General features: G+C 48.3%; 1 non-coding gene across 1 annotated transcript; it reads right to left on the bottom strand.

Annotated features, from left to right (window-relative positions):
- Positions 1 to 4,158: 4,158 nt before the first annotated feature.
- Positions 4,159 to 8,637, bottom strand: LOC112979926 (uncharacterized). Its single transcript, XR_010392401.1, has 3 exons — positions 8,415 to 8,637; positions 6,437 to 6,619; positions 4,159 to 4,295 (listed from the first exon to the last, which is right to left on the bottom strand). It is a non-coding gene; the product is annotated as an uncharacterized LOC112979926 (transcript).
- Positions 8,638 to 9,442: the final 805 nt, after the last annotated feature.

Below are 9,442 nucleotides of genomic sequence, written 5' to 3'. Positions count from 1 at the left end.
CGCGGCTTAAACGCCCGGAAAGCTCGGGAGGCTGCAGGAGCCACTGGGGAGGCTCTCTAAGGGGCAGGCCAGAGTCTGCGTGGGTCCCAGACGGACACACTCACCCAAACTGGTATTTCTAACATTTTTAATTACTCTCAAGGCCATTTTTAACTCACCCAGTAAGTATACCTGCGGCATGTAAAGCTCAAACATGGCAAGAGAAAAAAACCCCACAAAAAGGAACAAACTAGCTGCTCTCATGGTCCAGAGTGGAATCAGAGTGCTAAAAATGAAAATTTCAAAAGATTTTAAAGTTATGGCCATTCTAAACAACGAGACAGGATAATCGAGGCAGATTTTGGAGCCTGATCTATCCCTTCAGGCAGTGGCGCATTTGGAAAGAGTAACAAATCCTAAAGAAAATGAACTTCCCCAGTGGGGCACAGTCTGCAAGTACCTACTTAATATAAAATACTTCTGGCAAACAACATTATAAGCCACTTTTTCGAGTCTTGAAAAGCAGCAAGTCCAGCTCCTGTTCCTGTTTTCTTACTTGTTCTGTTCTACCAAGTTTGCTCCCCCGTCCTCAAAAATGCCAGTTTTTTTAATTTAAAGAAAATGTATACAGGAAGGAAAAAAACACCTTATTCTCAGCTCATATTTAATATAACATTTATTCTGTCTCTCCCTCCTTCCCTCCATTGTGGCTTGGCTCCCCCTGAGCTTGTAAGAAACCTTTCAAATCGCAACTCCTTGAGAAAAAATATTTTGGCAAAGTGATCTTAAAATCTTAAAAAAAAAAAAAACCCTTAAATTTGAAAACACTGAATTTAAATTCTGAATCATTACGCAGACTTTACTTATCCTGCAATCTCCTGGGAATGCTGTGAGGATTAATTAGCTCTAGCTGGAAAATGCTCTGAGAAGTGCCATAAAGGTGCCAAACACTGCTCTAGCCAGTAGATCTCAAACGTTCAAATTATTACATCATAAAACAAATCATTTGGAAATTAATTCCCCTTCCTTGCCAGCATGACTTCAAAGGGACCTCGTTTCCCCTGCTGCGCTGGTAGGCTCACACCACCTGAGCACCGCTAAGGATCCAAGTGCTAGTAATGACCAAGGATGAGAACATTTTAAACTTCACAATGCCTCTAAGGCCTCCTCCTCAATTATTTAATCTTCGAGTTGTCCATCTTTCTGTGGAACTCAGACTCAAGTAAAAAGACTCAGGGCATTCTGACAGGAGACATTTGGCAGTATTTATAAAAAAAAAGCAAAACCACTTTCCAGTGTCTTCCAAGCAACTTCTCCCCAAGCCCTCTGCTTCTTTTGACTTGGCAAACGCTAGGTTTTTTTGTGATTTGATGAGGACATTTTTTTCTTGGTATGCACTGCTGAATCTGGATGCAGAGGACTGACAAAGCCTGAGCAGCAAAGCACTGCGATACGCTGCTGGAGGAGCAGGGCTGGGACTGCTGTGGGTAACACCCAACAGCTGAAGCATGCCAGAGCGGGGAGCACAGCAGCACCCACACCACCACCAGTCACCCTCTCGCTCATTATTCGAAGGAGTGCCAAAATAGAGCCAGCCCAGGGTGAAACAAGGCCTTACCATCTGACCTGCAATCCGTTTCCAGGCCGTGACTCCAAAGAAGACACAGCCTTGGAGCGGGGGGAGGCAAGGGAGAGCCGCTCGCAGCTGGGCCATGCCGGGGTCCCAGCTGGCCTCTCCCTGCACACCAGGGCAGTTCCCAAGCCAGGTGTCACGCGTGCTGTCTGCTGAAGCTCTCCAGCACGGCCACCCCGGGGATCCCAGCTGGCACACCCAGAGCTCCAAGGCCCTAGGCTGGCAGCTGTACTGGGGAGGAGGAAAGCACTGGGCTGGGAGTTACTCGAAGTCCTCCCTGTCCACAGAGTAAGCTGCAACTTGGACCTGCAGGTCACTGAACCCTGAATTTGGGCTGCCCTTCTGTTTTGGAAGCTCATATAAGAACTAGAAGCTATTGATACAACAAGAGACCCACGAGGGTGCTGAGTGCAGGACAGCTGGCAGGTAAAGCGGCAGCCCAGAGAGCGCTCCCAGAACAAGGCTCTGGGGAACAATTCCAGGGAGCTCTGCAGTCACGAGGAAGCTTCCAGACAACACAGGCTTCCTGCAGAAGCCTTCTTCCTTCTTTCCTGCAGAAACAGCCTTTGGCTCTCACAGGGCTAATCTAAAGATCACACTGCCATGGCCCATTATTGAGTTCTGTGTGTTCAGTCCACACTATCTGTAATGCCTGATAATGACATAGTTTCTTGTTTTACTTTAGTTTAGGACTTTAGACAGAAGCTTCCTTATCTTACATCCATAAGCCTAGAAACCAAAGTATGTCAGCAAAAGACCCCAGTACTCACAAGCTGCAATATTAAGCATCGCTTTTTGTGTGCATACTGGCTTTTTTCTCAACCACGTTCATATCTCAGATCAAACAGATCATAACAGAACAGTCATGTATTACCAGTCTCACTTATTCCACCGTGATTACAGACACCAGTGATTTCAGGGCAAAAAGAGTCCTGATCATTTTGAACAACTGATTTTTATCAGTGCACAGTACTTTAAAGAACATGGGAAGAGGGACAATACTCCATCAAAAGAAAAAGAAGAGAGAACCAAAGAAAGCTTTAGGACAGGTTCTAGACTCCACAAATAAAGAGTTACTTAACTTACTGCAGAGGAACAGTCTGAGATCAAGACCAGTAAAACCAAGCTTAATGCTTAATCCTCTCCTTGAGCTGTGAGTAAAGCTCTCTGATGACCTAACTCTCATTACTGGAAAGGTAGGAGAGCTAGTGTTTTCCACAATCACAGAGAATACACTTTCACTTCAGATTTTGCTCTGCTTTCAAGCTCTTCTAGGTAAGATAGTCTCATCATAGTCCAGCAAGACAGAAGTAACTCTGAAAAAACAGGAACAAATCAATTCAGCAAAGGGTCAAAACCAAATGCCAAGATCTACACATCACAGAATGCTGCAATGGGGTCCCCGTAATCACTGGGGAAAGGTAACTTATTTGCTATGACTGGGAATTTCAAGAGCACATGACACTGAACTCGGCTCCTACCACTCCAATGGATTTTTTCTGTTAGGGCGAGACTCAATTACTCAGCACTAACTGCCTGAAAGGGACAAAGCCATTCAAAGCTATAGAGTCACGTCAGAGCGAACAAAACGATACAGTGGGTAGAATGCATGTCTTGCACAAATCTAGGAAAAAAAAGTGGTCGAATTTGGCCCCATATTCTTGGTAGAGGATATGCAAAATGCAAACTACACAGAGAAGGGATGGCACTGGGAAGTGTGATACATACTACATGCCTAAGACATTAAGAAACATTCTTAGAAAAAGGGTGAAGATGGATTAAGAGGGTGGTGCAAAGTTATCCGGGTTCTAACCTCCAGATAAATCACTGCCTTTTTCATGCCCACAGGAATACAGGAGCAGCAGCAAGGTAGGCTCCTATGGACTAAATGAAATTTATATTAAGTTTCACTGTGCAAAGAAAACAAAACACCCAATCAAGTGTTGCACTTTGATAACCAGAATGGCACCTCAACCCTCAAAAGATACAAATTCCAGAGACATGTACATTAATTTATCAATAAAAAGTAGCACTGATAAATAAATTAATTTATATAAAAAAGGAAAAGAGGATATTCACACATTTGGGGATAGAAGAATCACCTTCTCTGCCCACATGCACTTGTTTTATTTACATATCCACAAATACCATGAAACACCATCCCAGCCCCCCCACTAGCAGCATGGTCACATGGATGCCATAGATGAGCAGTTCATTCATGAGGCTGAAGTCTACGCGCCTTCGCCCCAGTAAGAGGAGGATGATGGAGAGTTTGTACTGGAAACGCAGAAAGATCCGGATGCCAAGGTACTGAAGGCAAAACAAGATAGAGAGTGCCACCCAGAGGATGGAGGTAAAGAGGCTGCAGCTGAAGTACAGCAGGAAACGAATGAATCCATACATCCATCGGGATTTGAGATAGATGTCAAAATTGTTGTACTTGGTGCGCACCAAGTGAGTGGTTCTTACCGGGCCACAGGCCGAATGCAGGCAGGTCGTGTGGGGGCCGTGAAAAGAACGGACCCGCCGGGGAATGGGGATTACAGGCATCAGGCACCCCACCGGTCACGGAGTCCCAGGGCAGGATTTACAGGGCACATATCAAATATCATCCATTAAGACGGAAGAGATCCGACAGCCTGGAAACGCCAACTCTCTGCTGAATTTCCAGGAAGGAAGAGACCTGCAGGAAGGCGGAGAAGGAAAATATGTTTAAGTAGCCCCAGTGGGAAGATACACAAGCAGGGTGGATACTCTCCAGCTCGGTGGATACTCACAGCTGCTTCACAAAACTCAACTCTCCTTACAAAAATACTATTTACCAGGCAGACATGTAGAAATACGATTGTGTTTCCATCATCACTGTACCAGAATCTATAGAGTGCCCTATTAGCATGCAATTTCAGTGCTAGTCCTAACCTGTTAACCCTTACACTGTTAATGGAAGAAAGACAAGAACTTTGCTTTGGAATTATCCCAGCTAATTCAGAGGTCCCCCTCAATCAAACAGGAGACAGGCCTGCAACAGTCCTTGCCTACGCAAGGAGTGATATTAATGTATGTGTTTGCATTTGACTGGGTTTCATTATTTAAAAGAAGCTCTCCAAGTGCTTTTGCAAATGAATTCTACAGTCCAGACACAGTGGTGATTCTAGATTGCTGCTCATTTCAAAACTTGGCAAAGCTTCACCAAATAAACAAACTGAAAATAATGGAAGGTTTTGCAAGAACAATGAGGCAATAATGTTTTTCACACACTACAGGATGTACCTCCCCTTGCTTAGATGACTCTTGCAGTCTCGCAGTCATTGCATCCAATTGCAAGGAGTGTTTCAAAGGCACCTACCATTTTATTTCTCCCTTTGTGACCTACAGAGATAAATGAAATATCTTGATCTTCTGGAGTGTTTAGGATTTATAATCTTAACATCCTTCCATACACCCATTGTTGTGATCTGACAGTGATGAGCAGTAGCCTGTTAGCTGCTCTCTGCTTCACCCCAGGCTTATAATGTGCCAAATTCCGGGAATTATGAAATGACAATACATTCATCAGATAATGTTAGAAAACAACAGGGACTTCCCCAGCCTCCTCGCACACCCAGGCATTCAGACCTGAGCAGATCTTTCCTTTGCTGAGCAAGAAATACTATTACTATTAAAATTAAAAATAGTGTATTTTAAAAGTGACTTCCGTAATTTTTATTTTGTTACTACCAAAAGTATTTACAGAGCAAACTGTACGGCTACAGGAAATTGTATTCAGGTATCAAAAACCTTTTCTGATACAATTTGCGTCTCTGAATAAGTCTCTTCACTGCTACCTGCCTCAACTTATTTCTGTAACTGGAAATAACCATTCTGACCTCTTCTGTATGGCCCCAGGTTTCAATTCCTTTTCTTTAGTACAGAAATTTTGCCTGTGATTTGTTGGCTCTATATGAATCAGAAGCTAACGAAAAGGAATGTGGAAGACTCACAACTAAGGAATTTAGGAAACTGAGGTCTGTTCTCAGCTAGCAAAGGCCCCCTCACAACTTTACATGCCTCTTTCCCATAATTTCCTGTCTGTAAAGAGGAAATATTACGCAGTTCAGAGGAATATATTCTGCAAGACATACAAAGTGGTTAGATACTAAACCCACACTACATAAAACCAAGGCAGTTTTGTGTCTAAAGCATGCAATTGACTATGCTTTCCACAGGCTGTGCATGTACTGTCCAGTGTTTCTCCTCGGAGTTATTTTTGGAGGAATAAATTAGCAAGTTAAATTAAAATTCACATACTCTGCACTTACAGCATTTCTCATTTCTGATGCTACAGCCAGTCTGTACAACCTCTTTCGTCAGAGCATGGAGATACCTAATAATCTTCCAGCAAACTCTTGCATACCTGTTTAACCTGATTCCCCATGCAGTCACATCGAGATCAGTGGGATCGCTAGAAGAGCGCTCAAGAAGCTCATGCCTAAGTAACAGAGCACAAACCCCACTGCATATCTGCTTTGCCCATAAGCTGTGTTTGCTGGGGCAAAAAAATCAACACACTGGCTTTACGCCCGTGCCTTTTTGCAGAAGAGGAGGTGTAATTCTCTCTGACAAAATCATTAACAGCTGAATCGGAGAACTGCTCAAACAGCTCAGCTGATGAGACTTGTTTGTTGTAAACAGCAGCATCTTGTTCTCTTTTAGTGTGCCCATCATACAAACAAACAGCCTGCGGTGGGTTTATGCTCTTCAGGTAAGCTCAAATATCAGTACTGGAACAGCCACAAACAGCGGGACATTGTGAGAACTGAAAAGAAAAAAAATCTGAAATATTACATTTTTAATGGCGCTGCCATCCACTCAGCAGAAGGTCGCTAATCCGATGCTTTTTCTGGATGCCGCTTAATTCTTGTAATAACAGAAGTGTGAAGTTTTCCTGTAACACCTGCCCTTCTAGGAAGAGTGAAAGAGATGGCTAAGGTGCTTCATAGACTCACAACATTCTAGATATGAGTTGATCTAAAAGATAAAATGAGAGGTTAAGTTTTAATTAGCTAATTTTATGCATTAAGCACTTCAAGCTTACAAGACCCCTCCCCAAGCATGAATTTTTAATCCCATTAAGATTTTTAAAGACAATCAAACACTCAAAAATATATGCATTATATCTTACTGATACATGCCAGAAAGTCAGCTAGCTTGTATTCAATGCTGTATACAAAGAGAGGTAAGGAAAATTACATATAAAGAACTCATGTCAGTACTTTAATCATAGAACCGTCACTGTTCATCCAAGGCATACAAAATACAACGGAGAGAGCACACACGGCCAATGTTTTCAAAACAGAATACTTAAAGGTAGGCCCTCAAATCTGTCTATTGGCTCACGATGCCTAGAAACGGAGTTGGACACCTGCTCCTGAGGATCTTCTTTTAGGCCTTTCTTTTTTGAAGCACATTACTGAGGCTGGAAAGCCGAATTGGGCCCTTTTTAGATACCACCCTGTAGTCCTCAGGATTTCAGCTCTGAAGTACAGACACCTCCGTGTCAGCCATGCTGCCGTTATACAGAGCATCACATGCATCTCTAGTGTGGGTCTCATCAAGAAGCTAAAAAGGTGAGTAACTGCTCATTTTTGGTGAGTTTTCATGCTCTCTTTAGAAATGAGAACACTACCCAAATACAGTGCCATTTCTCTTTATATCTAGCACACTCCAGGCAAGGCCTGCTGCTGCTCAGTGTACTCGTAATTAGCAAAGGAGGAGAAATGATAGAAAGACTGCAACATTTACAGGTGACACAACTATCAGTGAGAACCACCGGGACCAAAGTGTTCCAGAGGGACCCAAACAAGGTTAGGGGCAATGACAAGTAAAGGCTAGTGCTGATAAATGAAACCAGGGAGTACCGGAAGGAGGGGAAATTCAAACTCCTCCTACATCCTACAAGATCCTAAAATAAACTACATTAACTCAGGAAAGGAGCTGAGGGCAGGGAAGTCAGCAAGGACTTCCCGGGGCGCGCTACTGAGCTTAGAAGCACAATCAAGATGACCGGGAGCCCAGCTGCCACAGTGGACAGTAACATCACTGCACAGCTATCGGTGTGCTGCCACCCGCTACGACAGGGGCGGAACACAGCAACTCGCCTCCAAAAACTGCAGGAATTCAGAAACTGATGGTAAAGAGGTACCCCATGGGAGCCACGGCTGCCGGCAAGGGGCTGAGCCCCAAGCGGGGAGCGCTCGCACAGCTCGCCCTGAGCAGCCACTGCAGCTGGCAAAAAGGGCTCTTCCCCTGTGGGCCAGCCATGCCGGAGGCCTCGCTGCCACACGGGGTCTGGACCGACAGGGACACTGGGAGAAACTGGGCCCGCAGGTCCTGGGCCCACCCCAGGCCTCGCAGGCCTCAGGGGCGCTGGGGACACTGGGACAGACCAGGCACACAGGTCCTGGGCCCACCCCAGGCCTCGCAGGCCTCAGGGGCGCTGGGGACACTGGGACAGACCGGGCCTGCAGGCCCCGGGCCCACTCCAGGCCTCGCAGGCCCTGGAGGCGCTGAGGACACCGGGACAGGCCAGGCCCGCAGGCCCCGGGCCCACCCCAGGCCTCGCAGGCCCCGGGGACACCGGAACCAACCAAGCCCGCAGGGCCCGGGCCCACAGGCCTCGGAGACGCCGGGCACAGCCGGGCCCGCCCCGAGCCCGCAGGCCCCGGCCCCACTCGCTGAGGGGTGACCGGCAGCTGCCGCCCGCCCGCCCCCCCGCCTCCCCCCGGCCCCCGCCCCATCGCCGGGGCCGCCGCCCCGCACTCACCCTGCTGCCCATGGCCCCTCGCCGGGCGGCGGCCACCGAGGCCGGGCGCGCCGGGCCCGGGCTGCTGGGAGGCCCGGGCCTGCGGGCGAGCGCCGCAGCGCGCATGTGCGGCGGGCAGCGGCGCTCCGGGGCTGGCCGGTGGCGGCGGCGGCGGTTAGGGAGCGGCCGTGGGGGCGCGCGCTGATGGCGTCATTCCGCGGCGCCGCCCCCGGCGGGCGGAAGCGGGAGGGGGGCGCGTTGCCAGGCGACGCGGAGGCGGCGGGGGCGGCATCATGGCGGTGCGGCCCGGCCGCCATCACAGTCGTCCCGAGCGCCTCCGCTCCCCTCGCGGCCTCCCGTGTGGCGGCCCGGGGACCGGGTGTCCTGGAAGTTTCAGGGGCCTGAGGGGTAGAGCGGGCAGGAGGGCAGTGCCGAGGGGGCTGCGCGTGTCCAGGTTTCCCATCAGCCCAATCCGAGTTTAAAAGCCCCTTTGCCAGGTCAGGTTGGCCTTGGATGGTCACTGTGCTCCGCAGCCTGTCACCAAGCGGCAGCTCGCGATGATAAATCGGTAGTAAACTGCCTCAAGGAAGCGTGTGACAAAGACTTCTGAAGATCCGTTAGGGCTGGGAACTGTCCTGCTCCCCGGGTCGGGCGCCACTGGCGTGGTTTAAGCGTGTTCAGAAAAGCAAAGTCCTTAAATCACAAAGGGAGGGGACTTGGGCTTCTGAGGAGGCCAGAAAGTATCCAAAAATAAAAAAATCAGAAGTGATAGAAAGGGAAAAGAAACCATCTTTCTGCTGCTTTCCCTTAGCTTTGATTAGGAATACGAAACTTCTTTATTGCCCCCCCACCCCACCCCACTTGCCGTCCAGGCACTGCCACAGTGGAAAAAACATGAAATAATAACAACTGCAGCCACCTGCCAGCACTGGGACGTGCCGCGCTGCACAGGCGGCGCGAGCTGCCGGGCCGGACCTCCCCGGCGTACCAGGGCCGCTCGGGTTGCCCCCGGCTCGCTTCCCGCAGCGCCTGCCCTGCACAGCGGTTTT

The sequence above is a fragment of the Dromaius novaehollandiae genome, chromosome 20, assembly GCF_036370855.1.
Source record: "Dromaius novaehollandiae isolate bDroNov1 chromosome 20, bDroNov1.hap1, whole genome shotgun sequence".
In the NCBI taxonomy this organism is placed as follows: Eukaryota; Metazoa; Chordata; class Aves; order Casuariiformes; family Dromaiidae; genus Dromaius; species Dromaius novaehollandiae.
This window is presented reverse-complemented; position numbering and strand designations above follow the sequence as displayed.